The sequence below is a fragment of the Molossus molossus genome, unplaced genomic scaffold (genome assembly GCF_014108415.1).
Source record: "Molossus molossus isolate mMolMol1 unplaced genomic scaffold, mMolMol1.p scaffold_m16_p_4, whole genome shotgun sequence".
Classification (NCBI taxonomy): domain Eukaryota; kingdom Metazoa; phylum Chordata; class Mammalia; order Chiroptera; family Molossidae; genus Molossus; species Molossus molossus.
Window position 1 is genome coordinate 93,430,154 of NW_023425377.1, and position 21,859 is coordinate 93,452,012.

The window sequence follows — 21,859 nt, forward strand, 5'->3', positions numbered from 1 at the left end:
ATTGAATATAGTCTGTATACAAAACTTTAAAAAATTACAAACATAACTATAAAATTTATATATAGCAATAAAACACTTATAATAAAAAACTTATAAATTTAAACTTTATGAATTTTATATATTAAAACTTTTGCTTATTGACATTTTTGTCTAGTTAATTTTCCAATGAGTAAGCATCACTAGGAATGTTTAATCCTTATTAATGTAGTTTCATGTGTAGCTTTTACCAATCTTTAGACAAATATAACTTTGGATAAAATCAGGAAAGTATTAAAGTTTTATGATTTTTCTTAAAAAGTAGAAAGTTTAGCCCTGGCCGATTTGGCTCAGTGGTTGGAGTGTCGACCTGTGGACCAGAGAGTCCCGGGTTCAGTTCCCGCTAGGAACACGTACCAAAAAAAAAAAAGTAGAAAGTTTAAAAATGTTGTAGAAATTGAATATTCTCCTCACTGACACCTACTTATGTGAAAATGTGACTGTAGAATGAGGAGAAAATATGAAAAATCAGCTGTCTTCAAATTACTCAGTAATGAAAGGAATTGGTACTGTGATTAGTGTTGGGATCAATCTTTTTTTTGCTCACTAGAGGACATTATTCCATTTTTTGTTCAGATAGAGTGGGAGGAAGAGAGAGAGAGAAACATTGACGTGAAAGGGACACATTGAGTGGCTGCCACCCGTACGACCAACTAGAACCGGGGGCAAACTGCAACCAAGGTACATACCCCTAGTGGGACCAAACCCGGGTCTCTCTGGACCGCAGGCCGATGCTCTAACCACTGAACAAACCGGCCAGGGCTGGATTTCTAAACTCTTCACAGAAGTAGGAATAAGGTATTAAATAATGCTGACTGAAGGCCTAGGGAAAAGTCAATAAAGTGAAATGGAGAAATAATCTAAGTTACTAAGGTAAACTTTCTTCATAGTTATATTCTTTTTAAGTAAATCTAATAAAATGGAGTCAGATGGACAATATAATCACAACTGAAAGAATTTATGTAACAACACAGAATATTATAATTAATGATAAATGACTTTTGAGTATCTTTGAATACTTTTGATATCACTTAAGGCAGATTTTTAATCTTTCAATGGAAATAAAGTTTGTGATGCATAAATGAAATCAGGAATTTTTAATATGACAGTCATATTTATGAAAGCTGTAATATGATGAACTACTCAGCCAATTTTCATTATATTAAAAAAACAAATAGAAATAAAATAATTCCTTTCTTTCTCTCTCCTTCCCTCCCTCCCTCCTTCCCTTCCATTCTCTCTAAAAATCAGTGGGGGAAAAATATATATATTTATGTATATGTTTATATATATATATATATCCTCAAGTGAGTATTATGAGTATTACCAAAAAAATTAAATTGAAACACCAGGTCATTAATATCTACTCCTTGCTACCTCTCCTTCCCCACCTGCCTCACCCCACATTTCTTAGTTTCTTCAGTATATAAGTCATCAAAGTTAAAACGCAAAGCTTAATCAATATAGCATACATCAGCATTTTGATTATTTAATACTAATAGATAGCTCTTATGCCCTGGCTGGTTTTGCTCAGCAGTCAAAGCATTGTACCATGGACCAAACAGTCTCAGGTTCGATTCTGGTCAAGGGCATGTATCTTGGTTGCAGTTCGTCCCTGGCCCTGGTCAGGGTCATGAGGGACACAGTCAATGTGTCCCTCTCACATCAATGTTTCTCTCTCTCTCCCTCTCACTCCCTCCCTCCCACCCTACCTCAAGATAAATAGAAAAATATCCTTGGGTAAGGATTTAAAAAAAACAAAAACATAGATAGCTTTTGAAGTACAACAATAGATTATTTTTGAAATTTATTAGCTATCTAAAACTTTTCAAATGATTTTTGAGTAAATACACCTATTTATCTTACTGTTTTAAACAGGGATCATTATTGTAGACAGTGTGTTAGAGAGGGAACAGACTGATAAGAATGGCCTCATACAATGATTCCTTCACCATATTTGTATTCTCTTATAGCATCAACCGTAAGTATTTTTTAGAAGCCAAGGGAAAACAAAACAAAACAAGATTCTTTTTCTTTTTTTGAGAGAAAGAGAGAGGAAGGGAGAAAGAGAGAGAGAGACAGAGATAGAGAGAGAGAGAGAGACAAAGAGACAGAGAGAGAAACATCAATTTGTTTTCCCACATATTTATATATTCACTGGTTGATTTTTGTTTTGGCCCTGACCCGGAATTGAATCTGCCCCCTTGATGTATCTGGAGGAAGCTCTAACCAACTGGGCTACCTAGCCAGGGCAAGATTCATATCTTGATTATGTTAACATTGAACCCAATTTGAGAAAAGTAATTCCTGTGATTAAAAATAGAATAGAGCCCTGGCTGGTTTGGCTCAGAGGTTAGAGTGTAGGCCCGCAGACCATTGAGTCACGTTCGATTCCAGTCAAGGGCACGTACCTTGGTTGCAGTTTGTTCCCAGCCCTGGTTGGTAGTGTGGAAGGCAACCAGTCGATGTGGCTCTATCACATCGATGTTTCTCTCTCCCTCTCTTTCTCTCTCTCTCTCTCTCTTCCCTCCCTGCCATTCTATCTGATGATGAATGGGAAAATATCTTGGGTGAGGAATGAAAACAAAAACTTTTTTTGCTCACATGATGCAGCCCCAGAAATAAGCTAAAACAGTGGTAACTCAGTCTCTGTTTTTAAAGTCATACACACAAGTGTTAATTGGCTTTTTTTTTTTTTAAAAAGAAAAAGGCAGTTAATGTATTATTCTGTAACAATTTAATTGTTTAAAACAATACAGTTTTATTGTGTTACAGTTCTGGAAGTAGAAGTCTAAAATGGTTTTATGGGCCTGGCTGGTGTGGCTCGGTGGATTGAGCATCATCCCATGGACTGAGAGGTCTCAGTCAGGGCACATGCTGAGTGAAATAAGCCAGTCAGAGAAAGACAAGGACCACATGGTCTCACTTATTCGTGGAACATAATGAACAGTCATGTCCTGAGTCAGATGGTGGTCACGGAAAAGTTGTCTCCATGTCAAATCTCTGAAAACTGAGAATGTTTCTTTATTTGGTAGAAAGGATCTTTGCAGATGTTAAGACAAGAATGTTGAGAAGAGGAGATTTTCCTGGGCTATCTGATTGTGCTTAAATCCAATGGTATGTGTCCTTGTAAGAGTCTCCCTTCCTCTCTCTCTTGAAATCAATAAAAATACTTAAAAAAATAATACTTATCCTTTTGACTTTAGTTCTGTTTCTTATTTCTTTTTAATTTTTTTTCCTCATTGGTTAGAGAGAGAGAAAGGGAGAGAAAGAGAGAGAAACATTGATGAGAGAGAACATTGATTGGCCACCTCCTGCATGGCCCCCACTGGGGATCTGGCCCACAACCTGGGCATGTGTCCTGACCGGGAATCGAACTGGCGACCTCTTGGTGCATGGGTTGACGCTAAACCACTGAATCACGCCAGCCGGGCTTATCATTTGTTTTTAATATATCTTTTACTTTTTGACCCAAGCTTGAATACAGTTTTAATTGCTTTCAACTCAGAACAGTCTTATGACATAAATGACTATGAGAACATACACGGAGTGTTTAAAGCAGAATGGCCGTCTGTTGTCAAAGGTGTGAAGGTATTAGAACTGTGATCTGAAGTGCTCCTGGTTTATATGCCCCAGGTTAGCACATGTTTTTATCTTTGATTCGGTTCATTTGTTTTTATTTACTTTTAATCATTTAATTTTTCAGTGTGCTAGGGAAAAAAACAAAACTGTAGCTATACACAATGAAGATAAATGGCTCTGTCACATGCCATGAGATCTTGTGCGGGTCACAGTGTGTGTGTATGTGGCTGTAACTGATTTAAGAACATTTTCAGAATTCTCTGTGCCTTAGAGCTACTCAAATAATATTAATTTAGAAAATATGCTCCATTTGGGGCTTGCTGATATTTGCTCACCATTAGTTCCAGAGTTTTAAACTGTGACATCAATGTATTTGCTAAATGAACATAGATATGAATGACATCTGTAACCTGCTTATTAGTAATATTTCCACATGGAGTTAAAACAGCTTTCACATGAAGATCAAATTTCATTATTGTAAAGCCTATTGGAATATAAAATTTTCTAATGATATGTTTATAATGTAATATTCTTTAATTAATCATTTTCTTTTAAATCTATTTTTGTTGACTGTATGATAATACTGGTTTTATGTAGCTTTTTAGCGGAGGAATGATTTTTCTGGACTAATGTGTTTTTTCCAGCTGCTGACATTTCTAAAATATATGTTATTGATCTTACACAGTTTAATGTGATATTTATTTGCAAATTTCTGGTGGAGAGATGTTTAGTTTAAATATGAAAACATCTAAATTAAACACACCTTTTACTTAAAGTTTCACACAAGTCATTTTAGGTTAAAACACTGATAATGAGAATGAGCCATCAGAAATTTTAGTTTTTATGCCTTAATGGTTTATCATCCTTATTTTCTCTATATTGACTTTGCCTCTTTTTTCTCATATTCTGTGTGGTGTTTAGTAGTTTTTATCAATGAAAAAACAAGCCACCAAATTTTTATGTCTAATTTAAATAAATTTGACTTTGATAGATCTAGTAGAGTGAAAGTCTGAAGAAGCAGGAGGGAAAGGGTAATTAATTAATTTTGGAAGTTCCTTTAGGAAGTGGGAGGGGTCCAGTGTTCAGAGCACTGGGGGAGGATTTAAATGTCAAATGCTGTTTCAAAGGTGTTTCTTGGGATTACTGTGACAGGTAGGTGGTAATTTATTTTGATAATTTAATTATATCTTGGCTATAATAAGAACTTAAAGTTTGGCCCTGGCCGGTTTGGCTCAGCAGTTAGAGCGTCGGCCTGCAGTCCAGAGCGACCTGGGTTCGGTCCCTGCTAAGGGCATGTACCTCGGTTGCAGTTTGTCCCCGGCCCTGGTTGGGTTGTGCGGGAGGCAGCCACTCGATGTGTCCCTTTCACGTCAATGTTTCTCTCTTTCTCTCTCTCCCTCACACGCTATCTGAACAAAAAATGGAAAAATGTTCTTGGGTGAGGATGAAAAAAAAAGAGAACTTGAAGTTTGGAAGAGTTTAAGGCAAATGTTTATTTTCTTCAAACTTAATTAAGGCATTGCTATTTATCATCACTTTCTGTTGTACACTTCTCTTAAGTTAATAATTAGTTACCAGCTGAGAAATTCTCCAGCATCGTTTTCTTGCCTTTTAGGTGGCTTACTTGATTTGTATTTTCTATTATATAAAAAGGCATTCTTGGAAGTACCAGAAAGTACAGAGGAGATCAGTTTGACTTAATTGTGTATGATTTTTTTGTTTGTTTTAGTAGTCTGTATTTAAGTTAGGGCACCAAACTTAAAAAAAAAAAAGTATCTGCTAATACATCACATATAAAAGAATGCTAATACTTGATTTTGCTCAATTCTTAATACCACCTTTCAGGAGTACATTATTGGAAACCTTTATATCATATCTCCTTTTAAGTTATCATTTTTTCCTAGAACATGAATAATAAATAAATCTTTCAACCGCTCGCCCGTTCTGTAGGTTGTTCGTAGTTGTCTGAACTATCCATCAGTGGGGATATCCTGGGGATACTCTCCAGGATGAGGGTGGAGTTGCCAGAAAAGAGAGAGACGGATCTATGGGCCCAGACTCAGGGACGAGTCAGGGGAGGAAGAGGAGCCAGAGGGAGGAGCTGAAAGCTGGAGTAGGATTCAAATGCCTGGAACAGGAAACAGCAAACATTTTTGTTGATTTTATTGCACATGTGGCTTTTTATGATGTTATGTGCATTAGGACGTGGTTATAAGGATGAGAGGCAGGCACACTTAGACGAGGTGAGGTATAGGGTCCTTAAAGGGGGGATGGCTGGCCATTGGAAGGATGATCTTTGAGTATTGCAGGAGCTGCAAACTCACAGACATGTCAGACTTGTCAGTGTATCAGCAACAGACAGACTGACCTACTTTGTCTTAAGTGCCAATCATTGTGCTTAAAAGGGGGATGGAAGATACAAGTTTGGGCAAAACGTAGTATCTGTTGTTACCTAATATGAATTTTATCTTTGTTTCAATCAATCCACAAACAAATTGCATCCACATCTCTTTTCACTATATTTATTTCATCCTTCGAACACCAGCTATAAGAAATAAAGGAGGAAGGGTTGATACGTGTGTGCATGACAGTGATTTCACGCTACAGTATAGTTTTAAAGTGTTCCCTGCGGTATTTTATCCTTAAGGAAGCAATAGTGACTTTTCCCTTAATTTACGCAGAGGAAAAAGTTAATGGATGCCCCTTTAACTTGCTGTTAATAGGCCATCTATTAGCAAAATAAATGTGCTCTTAAAAATCATTAATAGGGAACTCAAAATAACAGTTTTCCGTGGTTAAGTTCACAGGTTTCTTTTTGGTATTATTTTGTCATTATTTGTGCTTATGTGAGTGATTCAACATTATATTCATACTGTTAGGTAGCCATAATATTTTTCAGGGTGCTATGAATGAATCCAGCAAAAGTGCCTGTATTACTATTTCACAGGGCATGCCTTATTTGTGACCTCAGTCTGTGAGAAATTTTAAAGGCACCCGATTGCCGTTCCAAATCATTCTTATCGCTCTCCAAAGTCTAAATGCAATGGTTTCTTTGGAACTGCAGACTGTCACTGCTATGTCTCTGTTCTCTGAGGATGAGAACACGTGCAGTTAGTAGGTGAACATGAATCCTAGAGATAACATTTGCACGAGACTAGAAATAAATAGTCTAACATTGTGTTATGCAGTCACACAGGATGAGGAATCCTGTCAGATAAAGTTGGCCCTCCACTATCTCTTTCAGGAGTTTCTTATCTCTTCCCATTGCTTCTTTTCATTTGATTTAGCTCTAAGGTAGGAGAATTAATCTCATCCACATTCACTTAGTTTAAACCGGAGTCGAAATCTCTATGAGGCACTAAGGGATTCTGGCTTCTCTTATTAACACAGTAACACAAAACTCAGGGGAAGACACATTGGGGTTGCTGACAGGAAGAGGGATGAGAACTGGCTAAAAGAGAGATTTTTATGAGGAAGTAATTATTATTATCCTCCCTGTGATCTGATGGGAGCACTATAATCCATTTATATATATATATATATATATATATATATATATGTATTTTTTTTTAATGAGTTTCTTTGACCTGGAAAAGTCTCATGCGCTAAATGTCAATAACCCAAAATTCACTTTGTGTATTCACACTTTTATATAAATTGTATATTCAATATATTCTTAGATTTTGATATAGGTATCTTATAGTCATTATTAACTTTAATTAAATTAAAAAACAGCTTTGCCACTGGTGTTGCTCAGTGGTTAAGCATCGACCCATGCACCGAGAGGTTGCCAGTTCGGTTTCTGGTCAGGGCACATGCCCAGGCTATGGGCCCCATCCCCCGCAGGGGGTGTGCAGGAGGCAGCCAATCGATGTTTCTATCTCTCCCTCTCCCTTACTCTCTCTCTCTCAAAAAAAAACACAAAAAAACAACTTTAATTATTGAACTACTCAATGCAATAGTATGGACTTGGACCTACAGAATGACTGGCTAAACCCGCCAAATGATGAGGAGTACCCTTAATCCTGGGGAGTGAAGCATTCTGATATTTGAAAACACTGAGTTTTGGTACAGAGGTTATATATATTTTTAGAGAAGTAATTTTTATATAAACTCAGAAATGCTGAAATTAATTCAAATGGTAACATTGAGGATAATAATTCTTTACTCTGTCAGGCATGAATTTTAAAATAACAAATTTACCCTTCATGTATGGGATAATCATATTTCAAATTAATTTTTTTTTAAAAGCCCCTCATATTAAAATGAATGCATCTATGTCCACTACAGATAACATTCCCTATTACATGATAGGCTAACAGCCATTATAATGTGTAATTAGTACATTCAGTCACAGATTCTAAACACCAGGGCAAAAAATAATCCGTGTTCTTCTTGACTGAATGACTATGCTAACAGAAATTACTACATAATACTGAGTACAAACATTCAGAGTGATTTCATTATTTGTTTTTAAAGATTTTAACAATTCAGTGTCACATTGTCAAGTTGTTATTATTTGATATAATAGCTAAAGCATCAGTGTGGTTCTTATTGTCACAAATGGTCTTTAGACGGAGGTATAATATTACTATGTATCAGACGCGTTGCTGTGCTCTTTATAAATAGTAGCTCATTTAATCTACACAACAGCTCTCTGGGATACAGTACTATTATCACCACTTTATACCTAAGAAAATTAAGGCACAATACTACACAGTAGTAAGTAACTTGTCCAAAGTCACTTGCAACTAAAAAGTGGTGGAGCAGGCATGTAAACAAAGGCAACCTGGCTCCAGAGTCAGCCTTTTTAATCATAATGCTATTGTGTCTCTAAAAATTAGGTGTAACTTTGAAATTGCATGTTAATGTACAAAGAAATCTATGCACACATTTATGAGCCTACTTTATAAAAACACAGAACCTACAATGTATATCATTTGAGTGACATGATTTTTTTAATGTAATAAGATATTTCAGTGGAAATCATTTAACTTTATTTTTATATAGGTATTTTCATTACCAAGGAACTTTTTTTCTTTTTGGTTTCTATTGACACCTTTGGGCCATTGGTAATAAGAAAAAAGGGTAGTTAACAGTAGTGGTGATTATACAGGATCACAATCCACTTACATACAGGGCTTAGCCAGGTAATGAAAAAAGTTTCTTTTTTTCCCTTTGCCTCAAAGAGTGACATTTATTCAAAGGAAAAGAAAAAAGGAAAAAAAAATGATAAGATGTCCATCCCTTGACTCCCTTCCCTACCCCTCCTGCTACTCCTCAGCCCCCCCCAAGGACTGAGAACCCTGGCTGGGGTGAGGTAGCAGGCCAGCCCCTCTCAGATGAGGTCAGCAACATTGAGGGGCTTCTCCTCAGTGGAGGTGTTGAAGGTCTCCATGTCTCGAAGAGTCCTCTTTTCTTCTTCTGCAACCATGTTAATAGCCACACCTTTATGGCCAAAATGTCCACCGCGACCAATTCTGTGGATATAGTTTTCCCTGTTGGTGGGAAGGTCATAGTTGATAACTAAAGAAACCTGCTGCACGTCAATGCCTTTGGCCAGCATATCAGTGGTAATCAATACTCTGCTAGAGCTAGAGCAGAACTCCCTCCTGATTACATCTTATTCCTTTTGGTCCATATCTCCACGCATGGCAGATACAGTGAAGTCTCGGTCGTGCATCTTCTCAGTGGGCCAATCAACCTTTCTTTCGGTGCTGATGAAGGTGACTGCCTGGGTGATGGTGAGAGTTTCATACAAGTCACAGAGTGTGTCCAACTTCCACTCCTCTCGTTCCACATTGGTATATAATTGGCGGATACCCTCCAGAGTCAACTCTTCCTTCTTGACAAGAATCCAAACGGGTTCTCTCATGAACTTCTTGGTCACCTCAAGCACATCGGAAGACAGCAATACCACCTCGGTGTTACTGTTGAGCTTTTGGAATGGATCTGGTCCTTGAATCCATGGCATAACATTTCATCAGCTTCATCCGGTACAAATATCTTGATATATTTGGGAGACAGGTATCTGGGGTTACGCATATCAAACACACGGCCTGGGGTGCCCACGATGATACCGGAGCTTCCATCTGCAGCTTCTGCACCCCTGCACGCACATTGGTACCTCCAGTGCAGACATGGTAGGAGGCACCCATGAGAAAAGTTTTTAAAAAATATGTAAGACAATAAGGAATAATGGGTAAATGCTGGAAAATTACAAACTGCATTACCTAAGTCCTTCGAATTTATTGTTCGTATAGTATGCACTAAACAAGTCTGTGGCTAAGGTCAGACTCGGGCCTTCACTTTTAGTTTCTTATTTTTGCTATATAGTTATGTAAGGATTCTTCATGAGTTCAATGACTTCAGTAGAAATTATTTTGGAGAAATTATTTTGGTTAAATCATAAGGTAGACTATGTAAGGCCAATAGAAATGCTGCTTCTGTTTAACTCCAGGATTGCCATTATAAATCTTTTTTTTTTTTTTTGGCGCCTCTCCATAGTTGAAATGAAATGGTGATTTTTTTCCTCTTCTATTTTAGAACATAAAATTGCAATGAACTGCCTTTTGTATATTATAGTTATTTGTGCACCTCTCATCTACTCTGGAGCGATGATGAACTTCTCCATTCAGCCCTGACTGCTAGACGTGTGGACTAATAAAAAGGGTTGAGATGGATGGCAGACAGAGACCAGCTTGAGCTTGAAATAATCTAAGTAAAAGTAAGAAGGGCTGGAACCAGAGGAGATAATAGAAAATAAGTGATAAATATCGGAAGGTTCCTGTGGATCTCGTCTTGTGGAACTGCTATTGGCATTTGAGTATTTAGGAAGAAAGTCACAGAACAGCCGAAGAAACCAGCATTTCTGTTTCTTAAGCAACGAATGCCAGGTTGTCCTTTTTTTTTCTTTCTCGCGGGAAAAGCATTTAACATACTTGTAAAACAGGGCATAATGCCATTTTGATGAAGCTTTTTCAAGAATAACTAGTACATGAAATATGAGCAATTTGTCTACTTAAGATTTAACTAGGATGGCAGCTGGTGTTGAGGAGGATTCAATGACATGAATTTTAAAGTTGAAAATGCTTCATAAGCAATCATAAAATATAGACACAGTCAAATGAGACAGTCTCTTAAGGTATAAACTGTTAACAGGAACATTTAAGCTCTAAAATTACACAGCCTTTTAAAGGGTGTTTCTAGCTATCACGAGAATGAATTTAGTTAATTAAGGGTGAACTTTAGAGACGGGCATTCTTTGAAATCTAATGGAGCAGTAACCAAAAGAAAAGAAAGGAAATAATTATTTTGAATTTATAAGTGATTGTGGAGATCCTCTGGTAAGCAAGCTTTTAAAAAGCATGTGTGATTCTCATTATGTTATCTAAGTTTCAAAATCCTTTTTAGCTTCTGGATCTAGCCAGTTTATATTTTGGATTAATTATAATCATCTACACACACAAAAGAAACATCATATTCAAGATATTATTGCTCAGCAAAATTCAGAGGCAGCAAATAGGAGGTGGTGTTATATGTTAAAAGAACTTTTTGGTCGGGGATCAAAGCTGAAATACTGGTCTGACCATGAGGGGTCTGTTGCTTCTACTTAAGAGTTTTGTTATCTTGCATGCCAAACATTTATGTAAAATAGTAGGGAAAAAGTGGGTCCAATTTCCCCACTTTTTCTCTGTCATGGCAAAACTTTGTACTGAGTCAGTCTAAATTGAATTTGTGTTTGCTCTGGGTTTTGTTGCATTTTAGTCTGACTTGGTTCTCCACTGGTTTCAAATGTTTCTAGAGTGAAACTAGGAATTTCCCTGGAGTTTCTGCATTGGAAGCTCTAGAAATCTTTGTGCTTTAGAACCTTTTTTTTTTTTTATTTTTTATTATTGATTTTGAGAGAGAGAGAGAAAGAAAGAGAGAGAGAGAAAGGAAATGAGAGAGAGAGAGAGAGAGAGAGAGAGAGAGAGAGAGAGAGAAAGAGAAAGAGAGAGAGGAGATTTATTGTTCCACCCTTTCACATATGCATTGGTTGATTTGATTGATCCTTGTATGTTCCCTGACTGGGGATTGAACTCTCAACCTTGGCATGCCAGGTGGACACTGTAAACAACAGAGCTATTTGGCCAAGGCTAGAACCTACTCCTTTGGGGGACTGGGGATTGCACGTTGTTCCCCAGGTCTACCTGGGATTTCCATCTTCTCAAAGAGCCTTCCCACCCTGCTGTTTTACCTCCAGATTTCAATTGGTAGAGCTGCCTTGCCCTTGATGAAAACCCTGGGCACCTCCAGTAGGTCTCAGTCCATTTTCTTGCCTTGACCCCAGCTACTGGCGGCTCTAGCCATCTGTCCCTCCCTTGTGTACCTCAGGGATGTTTCCGCTTGTTCATAATCCAGTCTTTTGCAGCTTCTACTCTGCACTCTTCAGGGCTGATCTTCCAGCCCTTCTGCCCAGTCTCAGCCTTCCCTTGTTGCCTCTGTGCACTCAGGAAAGGGGCCATGGGGAAGAATGGGAAGACAGGTGCGGGTGTACATTTCTATCCTCACCAGAGGACATTTTCCCATTATTTTTGTTGTTGTTCGATAGAGTGGGAGGGAAAGAGAGGAAGAGAGAGAGAGAGAGAGAGAGAGAGAGAGAGAAACATTGACGTGAAAGGGACACGTCGAGTGGCTGCCACCCGCACGACCAACCAGGGCCGGGGATAAATTGCAACCGAGGTACACGCCCTTAGCGGAAACTGAACCCCGGTCTTTCTGGACCGCAGGTCGACACTCTAACCGCTGAGCCATACCAGCCAGGGCATGCATGTGCTTTTCTGAATTCTACTTCCTTATCTCAATCTGTAAGTGGTAGTTTACATTGTTATATGCTGTGCTATCCCTCTTATTTTTTATTTTTATTTTTTTTCTTTATTGATTTTAGAGAGAGGAAGGGAGGGGGGAGAGAGATAGAAATATTGATGAGAGAGAAAATTGATTGATTGGTCACCTCCTGTATGCCCCCCACTGGGGATCAGGCCCACAACCTGTCCATGTGACTTGATAGGGACTCGAACCAATGACCTCTTAGTACATGAGTTGATGCTCAACCAGTGGGCCACATTGGCCAGGCTAATCTTTTAAGTTTATAATTTCAGTTACTCTATTTTTTCATATCTATAGTTGATATTGGACTCCTTTATAGACCCTAGTCCTCTGGAAATTTAACATAATGCCAACTATTTTCTGAGCATATTAACTGTAATTGTTTTGACATTTGTGTCAAACAATTTCAATGTCCTTATCAGCTCTATGTGTCTAATTCTATTGCTTATTTTTTCTCTTAGTATATCTCTTGATCTGCCTGTTAAGTTTAGGAAGCTGTAAGAGCTCTGGATGAGACATTACCTTCCGCATGTAGTTAACATAGAGACTATAACCTTGGTACCCCAGGTGTGAGCTATATTAAGGTTGATTAGTACTTAGGAGACCTGGTGTATTTCTGCTCCTCCCTTGCAGAGGTGGGGAACCTTTGTTCTGCCAAGGGCCATTTGGATGTTTATAACATCATTTGCAGGTCATACAAACTATCAACTTAGAAATTAGCCTGCTATATTTGGTCAGGCTAATTTTGGTAAGGTGTGTGATGTTAGCTGGTACTGATTTCACAGTTCTATACAGCCCTTGGGCCAGACGTTCCCCACCCCTGCTCCAAGGGGCCCCAAGTGAAAGTCTTGGGAATGTATTAGAAACCTTATTCACTGGCAAGCCCTGTATTCCACATTCCGTTTCCCCCATTCTCTGTGACTGTTGAAAACAACATTTAAATCTTCACCTCTTCGCTTCTAGGTTCTTGATGGCTTTTCTGTGCTTGTACTTCTTATGAATCAATGAGTACCTAGAGAAGATATGTGCAGAGCTCACATAGTTGATCTTTTCCCTGAGAAATCTTGTATCATCAACCTTGACTATCTTAGAGGCCTTGGACTTCTAGATTTCACCTACTAGCTTTAAAACGTGGGGAGAGCCTAGCCGGAGTGACTCAGTAGTTGAGAGTCGACCCATGCACCAAGAGGCCACGGGTTCAATTCCTGGTCAGGCTACATGGCCAGGTCGTGGGCCCAGTCCCCAAAAGGGGGCATGCAGGAGGCGGCCAATCAATGTTCTTTCTCATTGATGTTTCTCTCTCTCTCTCTCCCTCTTCCTTCTCTAAAAATCAATAAAGGAAAAAAAAAAAAAAAACGTGGAGAGAAACTCTGTTAAGATTCTCTGTCTCAACATCATTAACTCTGTGTCTCACCATCTCTTTCTCAGCTGAGAAACTGATAAATGCCTTGTGGGAAAGGGTGGCAAATGGTGCCAAGCTCTCCTCACTGAGTTTCTCTTCTCTCAGGGTCTTGACTCTTCAAGTACTGTCTCACTTGCTAGTTCTTCAATTCCTTTTAATAAAGTATGTTTTATTTTTTGTTTGTTGGCTGTTTTATTAATTTCTAGCTTCACTAGTTTGTTTTTAGGGGGAAATTAGAGAGTGTTCTTTCATTCCTGAGGTATGAATATTCATCTATTGCTGTTTGATCTCTTGAAAATAATTCAAAATGATGTTCTTTTCCCTTTCTATTGCTCTGTGCAGATTATTTTATGTTTTCTATATCAAATTTCTTCTGCATTTTCTCTCTCCTGTGCTGTCTGGCTTTCTATTGGGTTTAGAGTGTGGGAAGTGCCGACAGGGAGAGTAATGCTTTGGAACATAGCTCCTGTGGGTGGGTGCTTGTGGGTGGGTGCTCTTCCACGGGTCTCGCCTCCATTTGGTTCCGGTGTCATCATGCTCTGCCCCTTTCATGTACCTCGGTCTAAGGGTAGGGAATGGGGTTGTCTGCTTTGCTTGAACCTTGTTCAACGGCCCTTAGTTCTCTTAATCCTGCCTACTACTCCCTTAATAGCCCCTTTTCAAACATTATTATTAATTAATTTATTTTTGTTACAGATGTTTCTCCTTTTTCCCCCAGACACCCTCCTCCCTATCCTGCCCCCACCCCCCGCCACAAGCATTGCTGTCTATGGCCATTGGTTATGCATACATGCATGTAAATTCTTTGGTTTGTCTCAGCCCTTCCCCCTACCCACTCCACTCTGAGGTTTGTCAGTCTGAACCATACTCCTTTCTATGTCTCTGGGTCTGTTTTGTTTATCAGCTTTTTTTGTTTATTCTGTTCCACAAATAAGTGAGATCGTGTGGTATTTGTCTTTCTCTGATTGGCTTATTTCGTTTAGTGTAATGCTCTCTAGATCCCTCCACGTTGTCTCAAAGGGTAAGAGATCTTTCTTTCTTACAGCAGCATAGTACTCCATTGTGTGAATGTACCACAGCTTTTTTATCCACTCATCTACTGATGGACACTTGGGCTGTTTCCAGATCTTAGTTATTGCAAATAACATTGCTATGAACATAGGGGTGCATATATTCTTTCTGATTGGTATTCCTTAATAGTCCTTTAGTTAAGGTTTGATCAGTGAATCCTTTGCACTCAGACCCCGACTAATACATATTCTCATTTCTACTCTGAGTGATTAGAGGGTCTGTTGAGGCTACATGAGTAGGATGGTTACCTTTTTGCCTAAAACTATGGCCTTTGAACTTAAGCAGCCTTGTATTCAATTGAGAGTAAAACCTAGTAGTAAACATTTCCTAAGAATTTCTACAGTGCAAGGATTACATTAATGTAAATCCTGCAGCTGCAAGACCCAGAATTAAAAAACCAAAAATGTTAGATTAGTATGTAAAACAAGATATATAGAGTTGTTAAATAAGATCAAGCTGCAGTGTTCTACAGAGATAACGCAGTAATTAAAATGCAGTGGCCCGGACTAAAGTGAGGTGGAGAAAGCTTAGCTGGCTTTAGTTTGTCAGTGTCACTGACTTTGAGTATTTTTCATTACTACAACAATTGGTTTAAGATCCACAGTTCTTCCTTTGACATGCTGACCTTTTCACATTGATTCTCTCTACCTGCTGCTAAGACACAAGATCAATATAATCAAGCAGGCAAATCACTTGATACTGAAATAGCCTGATAATAGAGGGGAAAATCTAGTTGTCCACTGACTGTCCTTGGATGTGCTTATACTGTATAAAGACAGGGACACAGGCCTGCTTTACAGTGGTTCTGGATTTATACTCATGTATCTAATATGCAACCTTTATTTTAAAGAGAATACGATTGAACAGAATCCAGGGAGCGGGTTTGCTAGGCTAATTTTTGATGGCATCTCTCCTTGATGACACCACATGGTATTTCTTTCTCTTTTGCTAAGAAGATTTGTGAAACTTGACCCCAATTTCTCTCCTATTTTTGCATTACACCTGACCTAGAATTAGTCAAAACCAGGTGTGTCATGCAACAATTTTAAAGGCGTGATAGAAAGGGATGGTGAACTTGGACGTTTCCCGTCCCTTTCCATCTTCCCGCCTCCTGTTGGAGACATGCCAGTCATTTGAAGTATCAACCGTAACCCCTCAAGCTCTCTGGTTTTTCTGCCAGAGTCCTGGATCTTGTTCACAAAAACCCAAAACAAGTTGTTTCTTTCACATGGAAATAAACGTGGAAGGGGGACCCTGATAGAATCCCCGAAGTCCTAGCAAGTTGGTTGTCATCAATTTATAGTGAGCTTTATGACACTAAACAACTTGTGTTTAAAAAAAAAAAAAAGTAACTGGAATGCTTGTAACTTTTTTGATTATTAAAAAAATATTTTAAATATTCTTTTAATTTCAGTTTCCATTTAATATTATGTTGTGTTAGTTTCGGTGTACAGCACAGTGGTTAGACAATCGCATACTTTACAGAGTATTTTTCCTGATATTCCCAGTACCCACCTGGCACCATACATAGTTATTATAATATTATTGACTGTATTCCCTATGCTGTACCTTACATCCCGTAAATATTCTGTAACTACCCACCTGTACTTCTTAACCTTTCTCAGCCAGTCCCCTAACACCCCTCCTCTGGCAACCATCAGTCTGTCTCTGTATCTATAAGTCTGTTTCTGTTTTATTTGTTTATTTATATTTTTCTTTAGATTCCACGCAAAGGTGTAATCATTTTTGAAAAATCGTTTGTAAAATTGTGCTCTATTTGGAAAGCGTTTACTGTTACTTGCTCTTCTACCTCCTAATAAAAAGAAAATATTCTGGGGGGTTCATATGATTTAGATATTTACTGGAAATCATAATTTTTCCCCAAATTTTATTAATTTATTTTTGTTACAGATATTTCTCCTTTTCCCCCCTAGACACCCTCCTCCCCATCCTGCCCCCCACCCCAGCATTGTTGTCTATGTCCATTGGTTATACGTACATGCATATAAGTTTTTTGGTTCTTCTCAACTCCTCCCCCCCCTACTGGAAATCATATTTTATTCAGGTATGCTATGTGTTAATAAAATATATATACTGATTTTAGAGGCTAACCCATTTCTTTTGAATATTTCACCAAAGGAAAGTTTTTTAAAAGTTACTTTAATAAATAGTGGCAATATATTTTCTAATCAATTGTTACAAATCCAGGAATCAGCCCTGATAACAGGATCATTTAAAACATTTCCAACTTGCGTCTCCTTTTGGCAACAGTCTTCACGTGACTTATCCGTGATAATGCTGTTACATTCTCCAGATGCGGTGGATTAATGGTAACTGACGACAAACTGGGATCTTCGTTTTTAGTGTCTGGTTGGAAACTAGTCTCAACTTGTAAAAATTGTTACTTAAAGAATTAAGCAGATCATACATAGACTAAGGTATTTTTATAGCTTATTTGGAAATTATCCCATGAATAAGGCAGATGGGGCAAGTTGGAATCAGGACCTCAGAGGGTGCCTCACAGTGTTCCCTGAGATTGGGTCCCATGACTGTAATATAAAAATGCATTCTGACTAAGGACCAGTCATTTATCTCAACTTTTAGTGGAAAACTAGTGATTGGTGTTGGTGCTTAAATTATGAAATATTTGAGAACTGAACTACAGTTGGAAATCATTTTTTAAAATATTTTTTTCCTTATTGATTTTAGAGAGAGAAGACGGGAGAGGGAGAGAGAGATAGAAACATCAGTGAGAGGGAACATTGACTGGCTGCCTCCTGCATGCCCCCACTGGGAATCGGGCCCATAACCTGGGTATGTGTCCTGGCTAGGAATTGAACCGGCGACCTCTTGGTGCATGGGTCAATGCTCAACCAGTGAGCCACACAGGCTGGGCGGAAATCATTGTTTTAACTTTACTTTTTTTTAAAAGGTATTAAGGTATGTAACAGATTTGAGAGGATCATGCAGAGATTTCCCATGTACCTCCTGCTTCACACATGCAGAACCCTCCTGCATTATCAGCATCACTCATGAGTACTGCATCTGTTACCAAGGATGAGCCTATATTGACATATCATCACCCGAAGTCCATAGTTTACATTAGGGTTCACTCTTGGTGTTGTACTTTCTTTTTTTTTTTTATCCTCACCCGAGGATATTTTTCCATTTTTTTGTACAGATAGAGTGGGAGGGAGAGAGAGGAAGGGAGAGAGAGAGAGAGAAACATCGATGTGAAGGGACACATCGAGTGGCCGCCACCCGTACGACCAACCAGGGCCGGGGACAAACTGCAACCGAAGTACGTGCCCTTAGCGGGAACCGAACCCAGGTCTCTCCGGACCGCAGGCCGACGCTCTAACCGCTGAGCCAAACCGGCGAGGGCTTGGTGTTGTACTTTCTATGGCTTTGGACAACTGTATAATGACATGTATCCATCATTATAAAATCATACAGAATAGTTTCACTGCTCTAAAAATTCTCTGTGATCTGCTTGTTTATTATTCCTCCTCCCCCAAAAACTCATGACAAACACTGATGTTTTTACTCTCTCCATAGTTTTGCCTTTTCCAGAAAGTCATAGAGTCGAAATTAATCATTCAGTATGTAGCCTTTTCAAACTGGAGTCTTTCATTTAGCGATACGCATTTATGGTATCTCCTTGTCTTTTCGTGGCTGATAGCTCATTTCTCTTTAGTGCTGAACAATATTCCATCGTCTGCATGTACCACAGTTTATTTACCCATTTTCCTATTGAATGACATCTTGGTTGTTTTCAAATGTTGATAATTATGAATAAAGTTTCTATAAACATCATGTGTAAGTTTTTGTGTGGATATAAGTTTTTCAATACTTTTGAGTAAATAATACCAAGTAGAGTTCTTGCTGGATCATGGATAAGAGCATGCATAGTTTTGTAAGAAACTGCCAGACTTTCCCCACAGTGGCTGCACCAGAGTTTCTTTGCTCCGCATGCTCAACAGAAATTGGTTTTGTCAGAATTGCAGATTTTTGAGATTCTAATATTGGTGTGTTTTGTTTCAATTTGCATTTCCCTGATGACATATAATGTGGAACATTTTTTTTTCATATTCTTATTTGCCATTTATATAGCTTCTTTGGTGTATTGTCTGTTGCAATCTTAGGTCCGTTTTTAAAAAATCAGGTTGTTTGTTTTCTTATTTTTGAGTTGGAAGGCTTCTTCATATATTTTGGATAATAATTCTTTAACAGATGTATCTTTTGCACATATTTTTTTCTCTGTGGCTTGTCTTCTAATTCTCTTGACATTGTCTTTCACTGAGCAGACATTTTTACTTTTAATAAAGTCCAGCCTATCAATGATTTCTGCACAAATTGTGTCTTTGAGGTTGTATCTAAAAAGGTGTCACCATACCTAAGGTCATCTAGATTTTTTAATTTTATTTTTAACGTTATTCTCTGGAGTTCTATGACCCATCTGAGTTAGTGTTTGTGCAGAATGTAAAGTCTGTATTTAGATTTATTTTGGGGGTAAGAAAATATTATTAGAGGTAAATTCGTTGATTTTGAGTTGATATTTTATATTTGCAGACTATTGTTGCAGAAGGATTGGGATGGATGGATGGGGTGACGAGGTTGACTTTACATTAACTCTAATAAACCTCATATATAATTTTCCGAGAAAGCATAATTGGTGTGTGAGAGAGAGTGTGTGTGATACCTCTGGGGTATATTTTCATCACTGGGATAAGCAAGCAGTGAGAGACTCTCTTTATCAACAGAAAAGAGAAGGTTGGCATCTACTGAATAGAATTTGTTTAGAAGAGATGGGTCAGCCAGTCAGAGAGAGAAAGAGAGAATTTCCAACAATAGCTGCCTAAGTTAAATGGCATTTGAAATGACAGAGATAAGGGACCTTGGCAAAAGCACACCTCAGGTCACATAATTTATTGATGGAAATAAAATATTGGATAAGAAGTAGGCAGATAGTGGGAATTTGGTATTCACTACTTTTGAAAAAGAGTAATCTTTCAGTTGCACAGCATAGATTGATACAGAATATGAGAATAAGTTCTGAACACATTATAAAAAAGTAGTAAGGATTGGGTGATACTAGGTTATATTTATTGTGAGAGATCAGACCAAACTGCAGAATTGAGTGTCATGTAGAAAGAAATTAATATGTCAAACTGTACTTCAATTTTGATATGATCTTCAACTCTTCTCCAAAGTAATTTCGAATATAGTATCTGATATAATTTTCTTTGTGAAGTAATGGGTGAATCATTCAAAAAGGGAAAATTTAAACAGAGAGAATAAAAAGTTACAGGAACTGGCAGACATGATTTGATTTGAAGTCCATTAAATGCTGACTCAATGTTCTTTCTAAATAAAAAGAAGTACAAAGATATAACAATTTTTTTTTTTTTTGGTACGTGCCCCTAGCTGCTAGGGCCTAGCAGGAACTGAACCTGGGACTCCATGGTCCTCAGGCTGACGCTCCAACCGCTGAGCCAAACCGGCCAGGGTGGATATAACAAATTTTTAATGACCACTATTTTTTCAACACTGTGTTGTTTTCAGAGGGCAAGGAAAAGATCAAGCTTTGATCAAGAGAAGCTTTAAACATGTGTAAATATTTAAGATAGTCATGATGTATAGCTTTAAAAAATTTTTTTTTTTCCTTTATTGATTTTAGAGAGAGAGGAAATGAGAGGGAGAGAGAGACAGAAACATCAATTGGTCACCTCCTGCATGCCCCTCACTGGGGATCAGACCCACATCCTGGGCATGTGCCCTGCCCAGAAATCAAACCGGCAACCTTTTGGTGCATGGGTTGGTTCCCAACCACTGAGCCACACTGGCTGGAATGATGTATAGCTTTTTGTGTGTGCTACTAACTCCTAAGCGCTTACAAAGCTCTGTCAGTCAGATATGCTTGCTTTATATTAACTTTAACATCAGCAGAATTAAAGTTCATTATACTATATCCCTGATCTACTAAGTCATATATCACCTATGCATCTAATTCCCAACAACAAAAACTATTTTGAAATATCTCTTATGTTTGGGTTTACACTATATATGTCCTTGTATGTTTATATCTTTTGCCTTTAAAATCTCTTTGGTAGGAAACCAGGAATCATAGACTGTATTAACATGGTATATTTAATTCTAAGGATTTCTAAAATATGTAAGAACAATGAACTAAAAATCTTAAAATTATTCGCTGACAAATGAAGGAAACATGGGAATCTTGCTATTTGTCTTACTTTCAATACATTAACCTAAATTCATAATTATAATTATATATTTATTAACTATGGGAGGTAGAATAAGAATGAATGGGAAAAACCTAAAAAGAGTCAAAAGCAATTATAGTTTTACTCATTCAGAATATAATTATCATAGATAACTCTATGTGAGAAACATTACTTGGTGATTTGGAGAGTATGAAGATGAATAAGACATTAATCTTTGCTTTTCAGGTGTATAAAATCTGGTAAAAGGAATAATTCATAAGATAAATAACCATACAATTTTATAGAAAAGGAGTCATGCATCAGAAAGCAATGGATAAAATGTCCTAAATATTTTTTTTTACTTAGAATAGAATTTTTTCTGGGTGATCTGAAAATACTTTATGAAAAAATTGGCAAGAGGTTGGTTATTGAAGGTAAGATACAATTTGGAGTCGGGGACAGTAGTAAAGTGTAAGAATGGACCTCAAGTAACAGACAAGAACATGAAAAATAAATAAAAAATGCTGGAACAGGAAGTCCGCTAAGTCAGAGGGTCAGAGATGTGAACCAGAGAGTGAAAAACAATGTTGGCTATTAGTTGGGCTTTGTTACTTGGTTCTGTGAGGAACTTTATAGATTTTAAGCAAGGCTGTGAAATGATAAGAGCTGTGTA

At 37.8% G+C, this 21,859-nt stretch overlaps 1 protein-coding gene and 1 pseudogene across 1 annotated transcript in view; one reads left to right on the top strand and one right to left on the bottom strand.

Annotated features, from left to right (window-relative positions):
• The window catches only part of SPOCK3 (SPARC (osteonectin), cwcv and kazal like domains proteoglycan 3), a 342,954-nt gene that overhangs the window by 68,861 nt on the left and 252,234 nt on the right, over positions 1-21,859 (top strand). The window lies entirely within an intron of this gene.
• LOC118615832 lies at positions 8,957-9,776 on the bottom strand (annotated as a pseudogene).